Source organism: Nothobranchius furzeri, chromosome 8 (genome assembly GCF_043380555.1).
Source record: "Nothobranchius furzeri strain GRZ-AD chromosome 8, NfurGRZ-RIMD1, whole genome shotgun sequence".
NCBI classification, from domain to species: domain Eukaryota; kingdom Metazoa; phylum Chordata; class Actinopteri; order Cyprinodontiformes; family Nothobranchiidae; genus Nothobranchius; species Nothobranchius furzeri.
The window spans coordinates 60,184,487-60,203,801 of record NC_091748.1 but is presented as its reverse complement, the minus strand read 5'-3'; positions in this window follow the sequence as shown (position 1 = coordinate 60,203,801).

Genomic DNA, 19,315 nt, shown 5'->3' with positions numbered 1-19,315 from the left:
ACACACACACACACACATATATATATATATATATATATATATATATATATATATATATATATATATATATATATATGTATGTATGTATGTATGTATGTATGTATGTATGTATAAGGACTAGAATTTGCAATTTAGAAATAACATTGAACTATAACCATATATATATAATAATCAATATGTAAATATTTTTTCCTTACGTTTTAAATTTATCCTGCGTAAAAAAATGCCAACGACTTAAATTTTTAAATCTAACACTATATCTCCTTTAGCTTAACTAATGATCAAGTTATGGCTTAATGACACTAAGGTCAAATGCATGAGGAAACGCAGGAAAACACACCAAATCACACACAGTAAAAATTAAAAAGGCAAGTAAGAGAAAAAAAAAACAATATAAAAAAACTAAATTTGGTGAAGTGTTTCAGGCAGTGGCATCTCTCTGGCAGGTTTGAAGCCAGAACTCTGCTCTCATTGACTCTAAAAATCATTAAACTTTAGCCAATTGAGGCAAATCCAAGCTGCTGCATAGAGAATCCTGGATGCACTGAACGACCCCGCAACCATGTCTTCACCAGCGGTGAACTTCCATAACCAACAGCCGTCACGGAGCGAGGTGACCAGTCAACTAAAACAATCAATCACGTCTGTTGCAATAACAGTGAAAGGAAGTGCCTCCAATTTATCTTTATTAAATCAATAGGGATTTGATAGTCTTACCTGCAGTGGAGTGCTTTGCCCAGTGTTGGAGCTGTAAGTGTCTTGTGCATTGGGACAGGTGGAGATCTCTGGTTCACTTGTTGTTTGTCAGGGATGGGGTAGTTTGCTGTGTGGCTGGAAGCGACACTCCTAAGGGCCCGCTGTGAATAGAGGTCAGGATAATAGACACAGGCACACAACAAAGACCGATAATCCTGTCTCGCCCCACAGCTCCCGTGTTGCAATCAGACATTTTCAGGGCAGTTAATTTGCAGCGAGGGGCACCTGAATGAACTGCGGTTAGGAAAGACTCCCAAGCTCCCATTATAGGCAGTAACCGGTGTCAATTCACAGCAATTAGACCACTCAGATGTGTCAGTAGACAGGCCTCAAATTAATAAATAAATAACGTCAACCACAAGTGCCTGCTGATATAGCCTTTTGAGTCATTTGAGTCTCCCAGTGGTCTATTTTGAAGCAGAACGCTTAGCCCTTTAAAAAGTGACGAGGTGTACTCTCTTCCCCAATTGTCCTAGTTGACCTTTTTATGTGAAAATTGTACTTAGCAAGCAGGTTGCTTAAATCTTGCTTCTGCCGGTCACAGAATCTATGCAAATTGGTGGTTTAATATTAGTTTCAACGGCTCAAAAAGCTCAGTTTTATTTATTGCATGGTTTTAACCCATGCAGCGAGTAAGTCGATGTTGCACAGGCGTGCTGGGGGCAACTTAGAAAGCATGTAAAGTGACATGAATGAGGTCACAGAATACATATCTCACAGCTTTGATGTGTAGGAGCCAAGATTGTTGCCTTAGGCCCTGCAGGAGCAAAAGACTAGCCTCAGGCTCACCGCTGTGCAAATGCAAAAAGATCATCACAGTTTAAAGGACCTAACCTTAGTTAGACCTCTTAATGTGTGACCGTTGATTTCTAGATTTCCATAAGCCACTGCTTAAAAAAGTATGCACAAAGACACACCTGCTCAGCTCAACAACACAGCCACGATACTTACCTGCCAGGCAAAGGTCTCTGCATTTCATCGGTAGCGCTCAATCAAGAGGAAGTCATTACTTTTAGAATGAGGGGGAAGCTGCATGACTTCAGCTGAATACCTTACCTTTCAGCAATGCATAAATAATGTGCCAACTGCCTTTGATCTGTTGGAGGTGATAAATTCACAAGCGTGGACACGTTCCTCTGATAGAGAAGAGGCTCTGACTCGTCCAAATATATGTCAACAAGCATCATGATCACCGAGACGCACCAAGGAGGCCAACAAAGGAAGGAAGGAAGGAAGGAAGGCCAGAGGAAAGTTTACAACGCAACGACACACAAGCTGAAGGTACAGGGGTGAATGAGACCTTTTGTTTGCATTACTTATTCAGATAAATAGAAATTTAAGAAGCACTAACTCTAACTAACACAAAGTTGTCCGTAAATGTTGGATCGATCCATTAGGATCAAATAAAAAATGCGTTATTTACTCGTCTTTTTTTTAAATAATCAACTAAATCAGATGTAGTGTTTAGCCTTGATGGCATCTGCATAAAGTCTGAGGCTGAGTGTCTTTATTTTCTCTCTCAGCAGAAAGAAAATCACATTAATGACAGCTGTCAGCAGCTTTTCAGCAGCCATAGTGAACTCTTCAGAATGTAATTCCCCCAGAAATCACAGAGGTCTGTAAAAGCACTCTTGTGTGTCAGCGGGGCAGACTGAGTGACTGTTCCTGGACAGTCTGAAACCCTGATACAGCTGAAGAAGGAAGAGGAAAAAAACTGTAAAGTGAGCACACAAAGCAGTCTTCTGAGAGGTCAAAGCGAATACAAGTGTGCCTTTCAGACAGAAAGAAAAATAAGAATCCTGTGTGACTTTCACCACACCTGCTTGGACCTGAGTGCCTAAGCAGTGTGAAATGAAGGGTCTCCATTTAATAATGGTCATATTATTATAATTGCCTCACCTTTCCATTTAAGATTTAAGCTGTGAAAATATGTCGAGAAATCAAAGCCCTCACTGAGACAATTTCTTTAATCCCTCTTCATTTGAAGTGGTGATGGAAGTAAACATGGACTTCAGAGGAATCAAATTAAACATGGTCTTCACTTAATACAATGAATTAACTTTTGATTACACAAATGAACAGATTTCTAAAATGGTTTTATTAGCTGTTGTGAAATTCGCTCAAAAGAAAATGTATCGGTACTTCATTTAATACATCAGAGAATAAGGTTAAAAACAGATTGGCGTTAGCCCAGGGAACTTATTAGCAGAAGCTCCCAGATGGACGAACTTCCAAATAGGAGGTGAAAGAGAGTTTTTTTCCCCTCACTCTCTTAAGGACTGGATGAGGTCATGAGCATTGTCTATTTTCTGTAGAAATACTTCAAACACCTTGCACCTAATGAAACCAGAGAGACTCAACCTTAAGTCATGCATGAATAAACCATAAAGCCAGAGTTCGGTCTTGCACAATAATCACAGGCTGTGCTGTGGAGTAATAAATACTTAAAAATGTTCATCCAGGTTTAATAGAATCATGTTTGCAGATGATGTGTTTTAATTAATTGGCAATATCACAAGATGACATTACATTGTTTTAAACCAATCATGATAAAATATTTTCTGTTATAAAAGTGCTTAAAAGATAGATTATTGTGGGGAAATGCAGGTGTGAAGCAGAAGAGGAAGTCTTCTGTTTACTGAAGCACATCCCTGCATTGTCTACGGTTTCTTTCATGTAGAGAATCCCGCTCACACACACACACACACACACACACACACACACACACACACACACACACACACACACACACACACACACACACACACACACACACACACACACACACACACACTCACATGGGGGACTATATTGTGTGTGCTGTTGATTTCAGCAGCAGGGGCAGCAGATGCGGCCCATACCACCATAGAATGCTGCTGTTGTGTCCTTGGGAAAGACACTTAACCCACCTTGCCTGCTGCTGGTGGCTGTAGGGACCGGTGGCACCAGTGTTCGGCTAGCCTCGCCTCTGCCAGTGCACCCCAGGGCAGCTGTGGCTAAGTCGTAGCTCATCCCCACCAGCTTCATTTTCCTCTTTTTCCCCTCTCACTGAGAACTGTGTGTCCAAGCTTCTCACGCGCAGCCGCCCTACTACATGCCCACTTGACCCCATTCCGACTAAGGTGCTCCAAGCTACTGCTCCTACAGTAGCCGCAGCAGTCACATGTGTGATCAACGCATCACTGACATCCGGTACATTTCCCACCTCTCTCAAGCATGCTTAGGTTAAACCGCTGCTGAAAAAACATCTCTTCCTCCAAATCATGTGGAGAACTACCGACCTATCTCTCTCCTCCCTTTTCTGTCCAAAATCATTGAAAGGGTGGCTTTCAAGCAGATCACAAAACTGTCTGCTTGACCCTTACGAATCTAGGTTCAAAAAGGGCCACTCCACTGAAACTGCTATGTTAGCAGTGACGGAATCCTTAAAAGAAGCTGGAGCGACTGCCAAATCTTCAGTACGTATCCTGCTCGACTTATCGGCTGCATTTGACACTGTCAACCACGGCTTCCTTTTGTCCACTCTCTCTAGCATGGGCATCACAGAGAAAGCACGCGCCAGGTTTGAATTGTTCCTCACAGGACGGTCATTCATTGAATCTTGGCTTGGACAATCCTCTATCATGCACCATCTTGCCACAGGAGTCCCCCAGGACTCTGTACTAGACCTCTTCTCTTTATAATAAACACCACCTCACTGGGCGAGATAATTCGATCACATGGCTTCTTCTACCACTGCTATGCAGACGACACCAAGCTCTATCTGTCATTTCCACCGGACGACCACACTGTCTCTGCACGAATATAAAACTGTCTCTCTAACATATCAAAATGGATGAAATCCCACCATCTCCAACTCAACCTCTCTAGAACTGAACTACTTGTCATCCCAGCAAAACCATCCATACAGCACAATATCTCAATCCAAAATGACTTCCTATCTCGGCTCCTTCAAAGGCAGTTCGAAATCTGGGTGCTGTGATTGATGAACACCTGACCTTTAAAGATCATGTTGCCTCTGTTGCTCGTTCATGCCACTTTGCGCTGTATAACATAGGAAAGATCAGACCATACCTAACACAACATGCCACCCGGCTACTGTAATCTCCCACCTCGATTACTGCAATGCCCTTCTAACTGGTCTTCCAGGCTGTACTGTGAGATCTCTTCAAATGCTCCAGAACGCAGCAGTGCTTCTGATATTCAATCAGCCAAAAAGAGCACACGTCACCCCTCTGTTCATTGAGCTCCACTGGCTACCGCTAGCAGCACACATCAAATTCAAATTGCTAACACTGGCATACAAAATCCGAGATGGAACGGCACCCAACTACCTGAATCCTCTTGCAAAGGCTTACGTCTCAGCCCAGCTGCTCCTGTCATCACAGGATCGTCGGCTAGCAGTGCCTACACCACACTCAGGACAATCCAGACTCTTCTCATGCATCGTTCCACAAATGTGGAATACCTACCAAGCACTACCGAACGGGGCTTCCTTTTCAATTTTCAAGAAACTCCTGAAGACCCTGCTCTTCAGATGGCATCTTCTAAACAAGCACCCTTCCTGCACCCGTCCCTCCTCTCTACTGTCCACTACTTGTTCCATCCTCTCCATGATTGATGTCAAGTTGTTGTTGTTGTTGTTGTTATTGTTGTTGTTAGCCTCAAGGGCAACATGCCGATTATCACTTGTAAGTTGCTTTGGACAAAAGTGTCTGCTACATAAACATAAACATGTGAATGTGTGTGTGAATGCTTCCTTCCTACCTCTGCAGCTTTTCTCCGCTGTGAGCCAATATTCCGAGACAGTAGGGGGTGACATGGGGCTCTACTGCATACATACAATGCTTCACCATAGTAGAAGTAAAAATCACTGTTGTTTACAACATTCTTTCACTGTGTCCTCGTCTTTTCCATCTGTGACAGCAATTATTAACAATATTTTGATCACGGTGATCTTTATGGACCAAACCATAAAGATGTCTGTACTTACGAACCTTCGTCACTACGAGGGCTTGCCAGTCCACCGTGTTTTTCTGCCCAAGACCGTCTGCGTTGTTAGAAAATTTCCTGGGTGCGTGGTGCGAAAACTTTGGGCTGCACAGAGGCCACGCGGAGGGGAGTGGTTGCTAAAATGATGTAATTTGGCTGCGCAGAGTCATGCGTACCTCGCAGACGCATCAAGCATAAACCAACTTTAAGATGGCGCTATACAAAAACAGGTCATTTACCATTTGATTTTGCATTACTATTCTAAACAGAGATCTTATTACAGGGATGTGATTTGCATAAATTTAAGGTGCATTAACTCATTTGCTGCCAGCCGTTTCCTGATTGGTAAAGCCCTTCGCTGCCAGCATTTCTCACCGTTTTCACTGTTTTTTAAGAGTCACAGAACATTGTACGCTAGGATGATGTCAACGTCAAAACAACCAAAATAAAGCGGAGACTCACCTCTTACATCAGGAAGAATTTGCACATTTCTAGCTTTACCCGTTCTTTATCCGCTCCTTCATAATCCGTTGTTGAATTGTGATCGGCAAAAGCTTTTCTGGTTTGCGCCTCACTTTTTTTACAGTAGCGGCCCAAAATGATCTCCTGACACATGGATTTTCTGCTTCCTGATCACGTGACATGTGACGTATATGGAGTAAGATTGGCTTTAGAGCTGAGATGTTTGTTCTCATGGTGCGGGGGCTCGTTCCGACGCCCACACAGTAAAATAATGCAAATGACGACTTTAGTCATCAATGGCAGTAAATGAGTTAAGTACAAATTACATCCTGTGGTCAAATGCAGGTTCTGCAGTCCATATATCAAAAAAACACAAACAAGTCTGCTCTCAGCCACTCCCCCGATGACTTCATGCCATTTTCCAGCACCAAAAGATTCTAGAAGACAGTCGTATGCAGTAGGTTGATAATTTGGTGTTGTTGGTAAATGAAAAAAGTAGCTTAGGATATCTTTAGTTATGTCTCTTCATTTTTTTATTCATTGTTAGCATTCTTAGCTCAGCATTAGCCTCTAGCCTTTTTATGTTTATGTTTATGTATTTAGCAGACGCTTTTGTCCAAAATGACATACAAGTGATGATTTTTTTGAGAATGTTAGAGTAAAACAAAAGGATGATTTGGCTTCTTATGGTTACAGGGAATAACTTCTGGGTCTCTCCTCTGGCTTCCAGTTTGTCCACAACCCTGGTGCTCTTAGCCGGCTGGTGTCGAATTATAAATGCCAGCAAACAACTTTTGGGAAGCCCGCAAGCTCAAACATGATTGGCTCTGAAATCAGGAAGTGTGGAGGTGGGACAGATTGTAAACAATGACTTTGGCTGAGTCCCAGTACTTGTACTTCCACATGCACCCATCATTTGCACATTCCCGTCCAGTGGTGCGAGTGCTTAGGGTGTCCCGATTCTCAAGTGTAGACCTTGGCCCTGCCACATTTGCACCTTTGATCCACAAATATGCAGGCTTCAGGTGTTACCCACAATCCATGGCTCCATGGGAATTTCGATAAAAAGGAAGTAAAATGGCTCAATTGCCTTGTCTTTAAAAAAAATGTATTTTTAAGCTTAAGTACTGGAAAACTGAATGTGTCATTGTGTAAATGTATGATTACTATCAAACGCTTTTCTGTCGGAAAGATGCAATCTGTTGAAAAATATTGGTTACCTATAACGATGGTGGTGTGTATTTTAGGACACAACATGCCAGCAATGTCATCACTTTAACTTCTGAATGACTGATGAACATTCTGTTTCCTTAAATTGAAGTGAAAAACAAAACCTTTTGTAACGGGTATTACAATTAAATAATATGAAAAAGGTATTGAACTATTGTCTTGACAACTCTGGACCAGTATCAAAAGTTCTAGGTAAGATTATGGAGCCTTGAAAGGATCAGCAGAGAAGGAACCACACAATGACAGATAAGATATGATTTAAATAGAAACTGTATTGAAAAGGTGTAAAGTTTACAAACCCTGCCTGTCTAAGCCGGCTTCCTACAGTGCACAAACGCACATTAAAGGACTCAAAATAAAACCAAAACCCTCTTTGAGGAAATTCTCCAAAGAGTTTCAATTAAAGAGCTTCCACTCCTGTTGCTCAGTCCACTTCTCTTTGGAAAGAGAAATTAGTTTGTGTGTGTGCGTTTCTGTCCAGTGGATCTAAAACTACCCAGGTAGATTTTTTAAAAGTGTCAGTCTTATCTGTGTCAAGGGATGTAGTGATAGTCCTGGGGTTCGCTGAAGATGGATCCCACGGCTGGCCACACCGTACTCTGGTCCGTCTACAGTCACTCTCTTGGAACTGGCTCGCCACTGAACCCACAAGGTTCAGATCTCAAATGATCCGGTCCTGGTCAAAAAACCATTTGGAGCTCGTGGTGAGATGGCTCGCCCGGCTGACGCAGCTTCCCACGGCTGTAATTCACAGAATTCAGATCCAGGATCTTTCAGTTAATCTGGCGGTTGCCTCGTGAGTAACGGCTTTCACAACAGGAAATCCTGACTAACAGGAAGTCATCTCAAGGCATACTCGCCTCCTAGTGGCGGAGAGGGAAATTACACCTCCAACCTTATGCCGCAGCACAAACCACAATTCTGATGTGGGTTACACTAATATCTGTTTTTTAGTATTAATAAAAATAACCATTTAAAATGCTTGCTCTACTACTCCTTAAAATGTCCATTTTGTTTTGTACCATGAAAAACTCGACTCAAGTGTGCATAAAATAATAAACATGAATGTAAAATGGTACGTTTTAACTTAAATGTATTTTTTTATTTTCTTGTTTACTGCTTGTGGAGTTTTTGTAGACCCTACCCTAAAATGGTTGTTTTAACAAGTTTTCACAATAAATATTGACTTAATTTAATGTCTTGCAGATAATAAATGTTTACACTGTTGTTTTGCGGTTTTAATCTTCATGATGTAGCAATAATGGAGAGAAAAACAATTTTATTGCTAGAGGAGTGTCCTGATGATTTTAGATTCAGGTTTGGATTGAAAAGTGAACCAAATTAAATTCCCTTTTTTCTTTGAAAACAATTTCTCCAAAAAACTCCAAGAGCAATAGAAATTTGCTGAGGCTAAAACCTCTCCTTTGTTTCAAGGACTAATGTGTGCATCTCAAAGTATTATCAAAAAATATATATAAATGGAGAAAAAAAGATTTGTTACAAAAATAGTGACTATGGGCGTATTTATGAGTGGTAGCACTAAGATCTTGTTTGAGGAGAAATATAGATATTTTCGAAAGCCCTGAAGGGATTAGACAAGGTTTTCTACCTCCTGTGGGGTTGGGGCCCAGGTCCTGCTGAGAGCCCTATGGAGGTCTGTTAAAGGACGGGGGGATTTGGATGGTTCTTCTGGTGGATTCCAAATAAAAATCATCAGCATGAAATCAGAGGATGGGGTGCAGTCTTTAACTGTTTCTGTCAATGATTGCTCTCATTGATACCAAAAACTACTTTTACTTGATAAAAATGTAATACCATTATATTTTCATAGAACTTGTTAGATTTGCAGACATTTTCCAGTCAGTTAAACAACGTTCCTGCTTACATGTGACTTTATTCAGATCAAAAAAGTAATAATTTTAATAGGCTGCCATGTTTAAGTACTTTATGTGCCACAGATGTTTCACAATCACCACCAATGCTATACCTCTTTAGGGAGCCTTTTTATAATCCTCACCAGCCTTCACTTTGATTTGTGCGTGTTTGATTTTTGAGAGAGCCTTTGTTATTCTTTTTTCCATCTGCATCACAGAGGACCGCCTCCCCTGGATTACTCCTGCTCTTCCTCCTCCAACGTAAAGCTCCATCTCCTTCTGCAGGAGCACAGCATCAGTCAGTATGATCAATGCTTTGGTTCCTAACCACAGGAACAGTTTCCACTGAGCATCGCGTTGGGACTCTATACCTCCATATGCTTTGCAGCGAGCTTCTCTTCATGTTCTCTAACACTATGTACTTTACTTTGCTGAGCTTCTGCATTCAAGACCCTTTGTGTATAATGCTTAATATTGCACTACATAATGTTTATAAAGGGGCCTTTTGTGTATTAACGCTTAATGATGCACTAAAAATGTTAATAAGGGGACCCTCTGTGTATTAATGTTGATTAACGTTATTTAGTTCATTATTAAAGGACCCTTTGTGTATTAATGCTTAATAGTGCACGAAAAGTGTTAATAAAGGGGTACTTTATGTATTAATGTTTAATAATGCACTAAATACCATCAATAAAGGGAGCTTTTGTGTAATAATGCTTTATAATGCACAAAAATGTTAATTAAGGGAAACTGTGTATTACTGTTTATTAATGCATTAAATAATGTTAGTAACAGGATTTTTTTGTATATTAATGCTTTATGATGCACAAAATAATGTTAATAAAGGGACCATTATTGTAAAGTGTCACTGTTGCTACTTAATACATTTTATTTTTTATTTTCTGCAGTGTCTCTGTCATGAACTGGAACTTGTGATTCTTGCATACTAAACTATGCGTTGCATTTCATTCCCCATCATTTGTCAGTGGCTTTTTGTAAGTCGCACCCTTATCTCAAACCTCTCGAGCATTCTAACAAATTAGTGGAATGAAAAACAGGAGGGCTCTCCTCTTTAAATCTGCAGCTCAGTGCGTCTTTGATGGCAAGGCTGAACACAGTTTATTTTATTCTAATTTTAAAATACCTGCTTAACAAATCATTAAAGATTTAAATGATTTAGGTGATTGAGTTAAATATGGCCGATGGAATGATTTCCTGCATTTAAAGCTGCTTCGTTCTCACAAAGGAGCAAAAAACAAAGTTGGTGTGGGAATTTTTATGAATAAATACACAGTTGTTTCTGTTCCTAAACCAATGTTTTAAATGTGAGTCAGACATCTTCCAGCAAAAACACTATTTCTCATTCTTTATTGAGCTGTTTGAATTCTGAATGGAATCACATTGATGTGCGAGACCTGTTTGGGCGTACCACACAACACAGGTATGTTGCTTTAAAACATACAAAAATAAAACATTACATATGTTTGTTTACCACTGTAGGATTTCTAAAAAGGCAAATGGAATTCAAACGATTAAAAAATATAAATAGTATAAGACAAATATCTCTTTAGGTTTTTGAGTTTATCCTTCAGTAAACCTTCATAATTTTACAATTAAACTTTTTGTAAAAATTTAAATAATTGCTGAATAAAATGTTGTCATTGTCACCTTGTGTAAATTAGATTGCTGTATTCTTCTTCTTATGATATTAATAATTATCATTATTTGCAAAACACTTTTATTTTTAACTATATTATTTTGCCCGGGCTGCACAGTGGCACAGTGGTTAGTGTTGTTGCCTTGCAGCAAGGAGGTTCTGGGGTTTCTGCAAGGAGTTTGCATGTTCTCCCCGTGCACACATGGGTTGTCTCTGGGTGCTCCAGCTTCCTCCCACAGTCCAAGAACATGACTGCCAGATTAATTGGTCTTTCTAAATTGTCCTTAGGTGTGTGTGTGTGTGTGTGTGTGTGTGTGTGTGTGTGTGTGTGTGTGTGTGTGTGTGTGTGTGTGTGTGTGTGTGTGTGTGTGTGTGTGTGTGTGTGTGTGTGTGTGTGTGTGTGTGTGTGTGTTGCCCTGCAATGGAATGGCAATCTGTCCAAGGCGTACCGCACCTGCTTGCTCAAAGACTCGTGGAAATGGACACCAGCCTCCTGCGACCCTGAATGGATAAGTGGGTACAGAAGATGGATGGATTATTTTGCCCTTATTCTCCAAACCCTTATTCTCTGTAACATCACAGCTGTAGTCATCATTTAAAACTTGAAAAGAAAGTGGGCAATATACAGCAAACCTTGGCAGGTGGGCCAGTTAATCACAGGTAAAATGGTGGCAACTCTCACACACACACACACACACACGCACACACACACACACACACACACACACACACACACACACACACACACACTAGAGAGTTCATTTGATTACTAAAAAAAGAGAACACACAAACTCCACATCTAAAAGTCCCAGCCAGGAGTTAAGAGTTGATTTTTCCCTCTTTTTTTTTATCCATACGGTGTTCTTCCCGCATGTCACTGACAAAGACACAAAAATATGTCTTAGGTTACAGAGGGTACATCAAACAGTGGCTTCATAGAAAAATAAGGTCAAGCCTTAAAATGAACTAATCATCAATAAAATAGTGACTGAAACATAGAAGCTAAACTATATTTCTCCTCACAACCCAGAATTCTGATAAAAACTAACATTTTCCTTGTTTTTAGGTGTTTAAACCTTTGTATCCTCCACAGATTCAGAGTGCTTTAATAGGTAACAACTCTGTTCATTTAGTCAGATAACAAAACCGATGGTTATTTGTAACTTCAGCAGCACATTTACACTATCAGAAGGACTTTATTTAACCAAACACCACCCACACTTTTTTCAATCTGACATTGTAAGAAAGATAAACACCTTGTAAATTAGGTATTCATGAGCTCTCATACAGCATCACTGATGTGCTGACACAAACCTCCTAAATAGGCATGCTAATTTCACCAAGAGCAATATCTAAAAAAAAAGGTACAAGAGTCCTTTGAACAGCCGTTCCTATTAGTTCCCACTGTTGATGTACACCCGCAGCTATTAACCCTCTCGGTGGTGCTCTGGAGTTAATTCCTAATGAAAAATAAATTGAGTTGCTCCCTACACTTTCATAACATTTTCTTCTCAAAATAAACGGGCTCCTTTATTAGAAAAGACACACTGTTGTTAATGATTTTATAAGCAGGGAGCCCACCTGACATCCTATTTTCTATTACTGTTCTTTATTCAATTTGCAAGGCGCGCTGCAGGTGACCTAACCTATGAAAGGGCACTCTGAACGAAATTATCAGAGCTCCTTGAAATTTTATAAATTCAGAATCGGTCTCGCAGAGGGGTCTCGGAGCAGAAACTAATGGCTTCACCTTTAGGTTTGAATAAATCAATTGCACCAAAGGTTAGATCATAACATCATGCCAGGACCCATCAATGCCGTGTTTAACATCATAACATGCAGTCATTTTAGAAGTGTGAATAGCAGCTGGATGAGGTCATCTGAGGGGAGAAAAGGTGTTTGTTTAACGGTGTCTGGTTGAGTAAAATAAGCTTAATAACCTCTGTGTTGTGGAAAATATCCAAATTTTAATGTGCATTTGAGATTTCACACAACCACACTTGAGATTTTGGTGTTTAGTGCAAATCCCGTGTAAAGGAAAATATAGGTAATGTTCAATTTTACTTTAACTGATTAGTTGTGATTTTCTTATGTGTGATTATGATTGTTTTTTATTATAGCTTTGCATTCATTTACAGATTGTTTTTAAAAAGCAGAAATAAGTTTAGGGTCTGCAAGGTTTAAAAAATAAAAATATATACCAAAGCAGTCAATTGTATTTTTGGAGTGGTTTTTTTAATTAATTTTGGTTACTAAAGACTTTGTATAATGTTGAATAAGTACATAAATGGCCATTTGTTTGGCTTAAACCGGTTTTAAAGTGATGCTGTGTCTTTTCCCTGATAATAAGGGGCAATACATAACTAAATCATTGCAAGCGAGCTGTACTTTTGTGCTCGAGTAAGACCTCACCAACGAATGGCCATTAGGGTCAAAAATCCCTGGGAGCACAACCTACAGCAAAATGACAAGCACGTCAGACTCCCGTTCATCATCGGCAACAGGTGAAGAAGTAAATGTGTAAAACAAAGTTTATGAATGGTGAAAGTTTTGTAACCATTAATTTTGTCCTCACGAGCTCCCGCAGCCAGAGACTTAGACCTGTTCCCGTGTACTTGAGACCTTATTTTTAGGGTTATATGTTAAAAAACAACCAATATTTTTCAACAACTGGGCATCATTTAATTGATTTTTAATAATATTTTGATGGATGTTTCCAGAGATTAACTGTAAAAATTAGACATTGTCTCTTTAAATAAAAGTAAATAGCCTCATTCGTCATGTAAAAAGTGTCACAAATATTTTTTGGATTACATTTCAGGAACTGTTTTCAATTTAAAGCAAGAAAAGAAACTTGTTATAAAAGCAGTGTTCATAATTTTAGTTTGCGTAGAACTGAAAGTGGCAGTGTAAAGCTTTGTCACCTCAAAAGGGATCCCCTTTATCCTTGGGAGAGCACAAGCTCTTTCCCAGTGTCACTTTGTTCCAGTTCGTAACCTAACAAGAGGTCGGTGGCAGGAAAAAAAAGGGCCAATCAGTAACACTTGTTGCACCTGAGAACATGGAAATTTTTAGACTTCTGTCTTTGAGAAAATGGAAAACATTGTCTGTGAAGAAGTGGAGAATATGGATAGGATCACTCAAGTGTGTTCAATCTGAGTCAGGACAAATGCTTTTATGAGGCAGTCAAGTGTGAAGGAAATTCATTTGTAAATTGCACCCGACTTTTGGAGACGTTGCTCCTTTTTTCAAAGTCAAGTCTGAATGCAGAAGTGACAAAAAACAAAGTCAATTTCACAGATTTCATCTGTGCGAGGTAAATTTTTTAGGAATTGTTTTATATAATTGTATCATGTTGGAACATTTCTAAATGTTTCAACAATAACTTTGGACAGTTTTTCTCCACATTTACACCTTCATTTGGATTTGATGGATGCTATTTATTATAAAGAAAAAATAATCTACACATCTCAGTTTTTTTTTACATGAACACGATTGTTTTTCTTTTTTTAAAACCAAAACAAAAGGGTTTTTCATTACCGAACAAAGGCTTCTCTTTTGCTTCGTACAATTTGAAGCTTGTAGACTACAGCCTGGCTAACACCAGCATGAGTACACCATTTCTTTTATATGATTAAAATGAGTAATTAATGATTAATGCCTGAACCCACAATAGGAACCAGGGGTTGCAATAACTGAATATTTTCTGCATTTAACCTTTCTTTTTTTAAGACAGAAAAATCTGAAGGCTCTCTGTCATTTTGACAGATTGTGATTCACAACCCAACACACGCAGTTGCGCAGACATTTTAAATGTTATGCACAGTTCATCACAAAGGTAACACAATCCACCAAGAACCTTTTTCTATGCATCTCACAAGTGGAGAGCGTGCTGAAGAGACAGGAGCTCGAAGCGCATCTGTGACAGACCAGTGCAGGAGAGCAACACCTCAGTGCACAAGAGCACATGCTAAAGCGAGGGCTTTCCAGGTCTGCAAACCTAATTGACTTCTGGTTATGTCATTTGTAGAAATGTTGCCTGATTTTAAAACTTTTGCTGAAGTGGTTTCTGGTATTTAAATCTCGAGCGTGGCAGCAAAGCACAGATTTAGCCTCCAGAACATTTAAGCAGCCAGGAGTCTGTCTGAGGCAGAAGTCCAGAACGTCATGACTATAGCCTCTTCAGCAACCCCCTCTTGAGACATTTGATTACACACAAGCAGGTGACCAGTTCAGGTTTAATGCAGAGTAGAAGGAAAGTGAGAGACTATGCGTTCAGGACACAGCAGGTGAAATGATCCTACTTTAAGTGAAATAGTTTAATTGTAACATTTATATGTTACTGGGAATCTCTGGGCACTTTTTGGGGACTAAATGTTAAATAAAAAATATTGAAAATGTTATAATGCTGAATGTTTATTTATTATTATTTTAGAAACAAACTTAGTTAGGTTTCTGAGGGGGGGCCAGAAGAAGGGACCATATCACTCCCATACTGGAATCCTTGCATTGGCTCCTTATTCTTTTTAGAATTAATTTCAAGATTTTTGTTTTCAAATCACTGTTGGGAACTACACCTCCATATCTTTGTAATGTTCTAACCCAATACATTTCATCTTGGTCACTTACGTAGATCTAATACACTGGACCTTTTGGAAGTTCCAAAGGCAAATAAGGTCACCAGAGGAAAGCGGGCTTTTTTATTTCTTGAACCTAAATTATGGAATGGTCTCCCGCTGGTGACCATTTATTTATGCCGTTTAATTTATTTATTGTATACCGTTTATTATGTGAAGTGCCTTGAGACGACTCTTGTCGTGATTTGGCGCTATATAAATAAACTTGAATTGAATTGAATTGAATTGGTGTTTAGGCAGGCTTCATCACTGGAAGTTTTTAAGAATAGATTAAAGACCCATTTTTATTCTTTGGTTTTCTTATAGGTGCCATTACTGCTATTGCCTGGGTATGCTGTTTTATGATTTCATAGATTTTTCTGTTTATTATGTTTTGATTTGTTTTTCTTTTTTTTCATTTAGAATGAAATGGTATACAGTTGATGTGTTCTTAATTGTTTCATGTAAGGCACTTTGGGCATGATATGTGTGAGAAGGTGCTTTATAAATAAATGATGATGATGATGATGATGATGATGATATTAATGATGATGTGGATGATAAAACGAAAGTGGTGGAAATGAAACAATCAGAATCATTTTTCCAAACCCTTTTGGTCCAAAGGGTGAACAACAAAAATGTCTAGCATGACCTCTGATAGGAACATACAGCAAGATAAATACCTTGGTGTCCCCGACAGAAGGCTAGACTAAATATACGGCAGTTTACAAAAAAAGACAAAGCTGATCCATCAGTGTTTGCAGCAACATGTTCTAACTCTTGGATCAGTCTATCAGCTGGCTCTGTTCACTGCTGAAGAATCTCTAGAGCTGATTGGACAAAGTAGGATGCTTCATGAAATAAAGACATGATTATGATGGTCAATCGTTAGCATCTTCTTCACAAGACAGTGATTCAATGACAGAGTGTCTTTAGTCAGAGGCTTCTTCAGATCTGCTGCAACACAGAAACTCCCTCCTGCCCACATCCTGAGGTAGCTATGACTCTTTAAAGAACCTTACAAAAAATAATGACAGCTAATATCTTTTTGGAATTGATGAAATTTTTTTGAATTTGAAAGAAAATTACAGCAGGGCCTCCCAATGCATAAAAGACTAATTCTTGGGTAAAGCAAAAATATTTGTATTGCTAACATACCAACATAGTTTATAGTGGCCACTATAACCTGAACAAATATCCAGTGGTAGAATGGTTTTACCTCCTTCACCAGGTTCTTGTGTTCAGCACACAACAGGTCATTGTCCTTAGCATCACTATTACCAACATCTACCTTTCCTCTCCTTAGATTTTCTCCCTGCCTGTTTAAGTGCAGTTCACCTGATCACAGAGAAGTAGCCGGTACAGAGACAGGGACAGTTGGATATCGAGTCTCCTGAATTTCCCATTAAGAAGTTGTGTATGTCGATGGTGAACCTAAGAGAGAAAATTGTGACGTATTGATTAGTTTTCCCACAGCTAATGAAAGGGGGCATTTACTCTGTTTAAGTAGATATCCCACCAGATTCTTGTGGGAATTACACGCATGACTACAATAATCTCTAACATTAGCTGGAGTCGGCAGGTATCATCCCTGAGGACAAAACAAACATCTTGAGTGAGTATGCTCATGAATGAAGAGCAAAAACTTCATATGGAATGTAGATCAAATAGTATGGATCAAACAGATTAAAAATCCCAATTCACACCACAGATTTTATTTGATTATTCAAACAAAACGAAATTTAAGTTAAGCTCTTTTAAATTTAATTTTGATTTACTCATGTCTACATATGAACATGTAGAGATCAAACCCAAGTGCAGTCTCCCATTTTAAAGTAAACAGATCCATCCAGTTTCAGCAAAATAAACAAGAAAACCTTTTTAAAAAGGGCAAGGTAAACCTAATTACATAGGGTATTTATTTATGTCTCACCCATTTACGTGGAGGAAGCAGAGCCCTTACAGGTGCTGGTCATAAGTTTAGAGCATCATGAAGAAATTGATTTATTTTAGTAACTCCATTCAAAAGGTTTAACTCGTACATTAGATCCATTCATTACACACACACACTGATACAATTCAAATATTTATTTTGTTATTGTTGATGATTATAACTGACAACTAAAATCCCAAATGAAGTATGTCAGAATATTAGAATATTGTGAAATGGTTCAATATTACGACCCCTGAGGCCTCATTTATCAACCGTACTTACGAACAGATATGCGCGTATTTTGTGAGTAGGAAGAAATGTACGCATCTTGTGGTATTCATCATATTGTACTCGTGCATGGAAATGTTCCTAAATATAAAAAAAACCTCAGACCATGCGTACGAACAGCGTCTAGTGGTAGAACGAGGGAACTGCAACACTGAAGATCTCAGTTATCCACACATGTTCCACCTCCACAAATTATTTTACACAATAATTATTTCGGTGGAAAAACTGCTATGTCACAAAATTGGTGCTAAAACACCGACGGGAATCTGAAATTGTAGAACGGATCTTTTGTTTTTGTAATCACAATTTTTGCTCTTTTTATGATGTTTTTAATCATTTCCAAACAGAACGACTCCTGAAATGTAAAATTTATATGACAACCTGTTACTCTACGATTTATCAAACTCTATTTTTTATTCATTCCAGACAGAGACCTTTCCTCTGTCCTGACCGTGTTTATAACCGTTGTAACTCGTTTGGCAGCTAGTGCCACGATCTCCCAGCAAAAGTTTTTCTTTTTCCCGGGTAGAAGGTAGGGAGTCCCCTTAAGAGCTGAGGATGTAGTGTGACCAAATATGGTTAATTGAGAGCGTGTCTGTATATAAGTGGCTGTGAACGGACAGAAGCACCTGGTATGCACAGGAGGGATTTGTCATTGGACGATTGCAGATGTGCGTACGAGTGGCCACCGCATGTTTCATACATTTTGATTGTTCATACTAAACATTCTAAATTTCATTCATAGGAAGGAATATAGGAATATTTCTATGAATGTTTAATGAATGAGCGCCCTGGTGCTACACTCTAATCAGAATACCAGCAGAAGAATTTAAATGTTTTCTCAGTCATGGATGTAGTTATTTGGGGGATAGGGGGGACATGTCCCTTTCACATTTTACCATCCAAAAACAATATTACGTTATATTAAATAGACACTGAATAAGCACTAGGACCAAGCAGACAGCAATCGCATGTGTTGAAGCCTTTTTCACACTGGAACCATCCATCAACTCATCTATTGGCTCTGCTGATGCTTGCTAAAGTGTGAGTGGCTGTTCCTGCTGTCTCTTCACATTGTAAACAGGATGTCCCCACATCTTTTGCACGTTCCTGCTGTGTTTGTCTTCAACGTCTTCTGCTGCCCGCAGATAAACGGAGTAGGAAGTGACGCCACCATCAGCGTCAGCTCTGAGGATGTTTACAGCAGCAAACGAAACGTCAGCAAGGTGTAACGATGGATAGTTTACATCTTACTTATGAACCATAAAATGTGAGATTCTATAGAAATATGAAAAATCAATCTGATGGATCTTTGAATATTTTAACCCGAAGATAAGAACTTTTTATTGCAGGGATCACGTGACACTTCGTATTAACCCCGAGGAAAGAGAGAGAGTCAAGTTTATAATAGTTAAGAAATGTAATTCTACACAATTTAAACAAGTCTAACTTTAAACACTCTGTATACTGATGAACTAGGTGGAATGAGACGTGAGATGAAGTA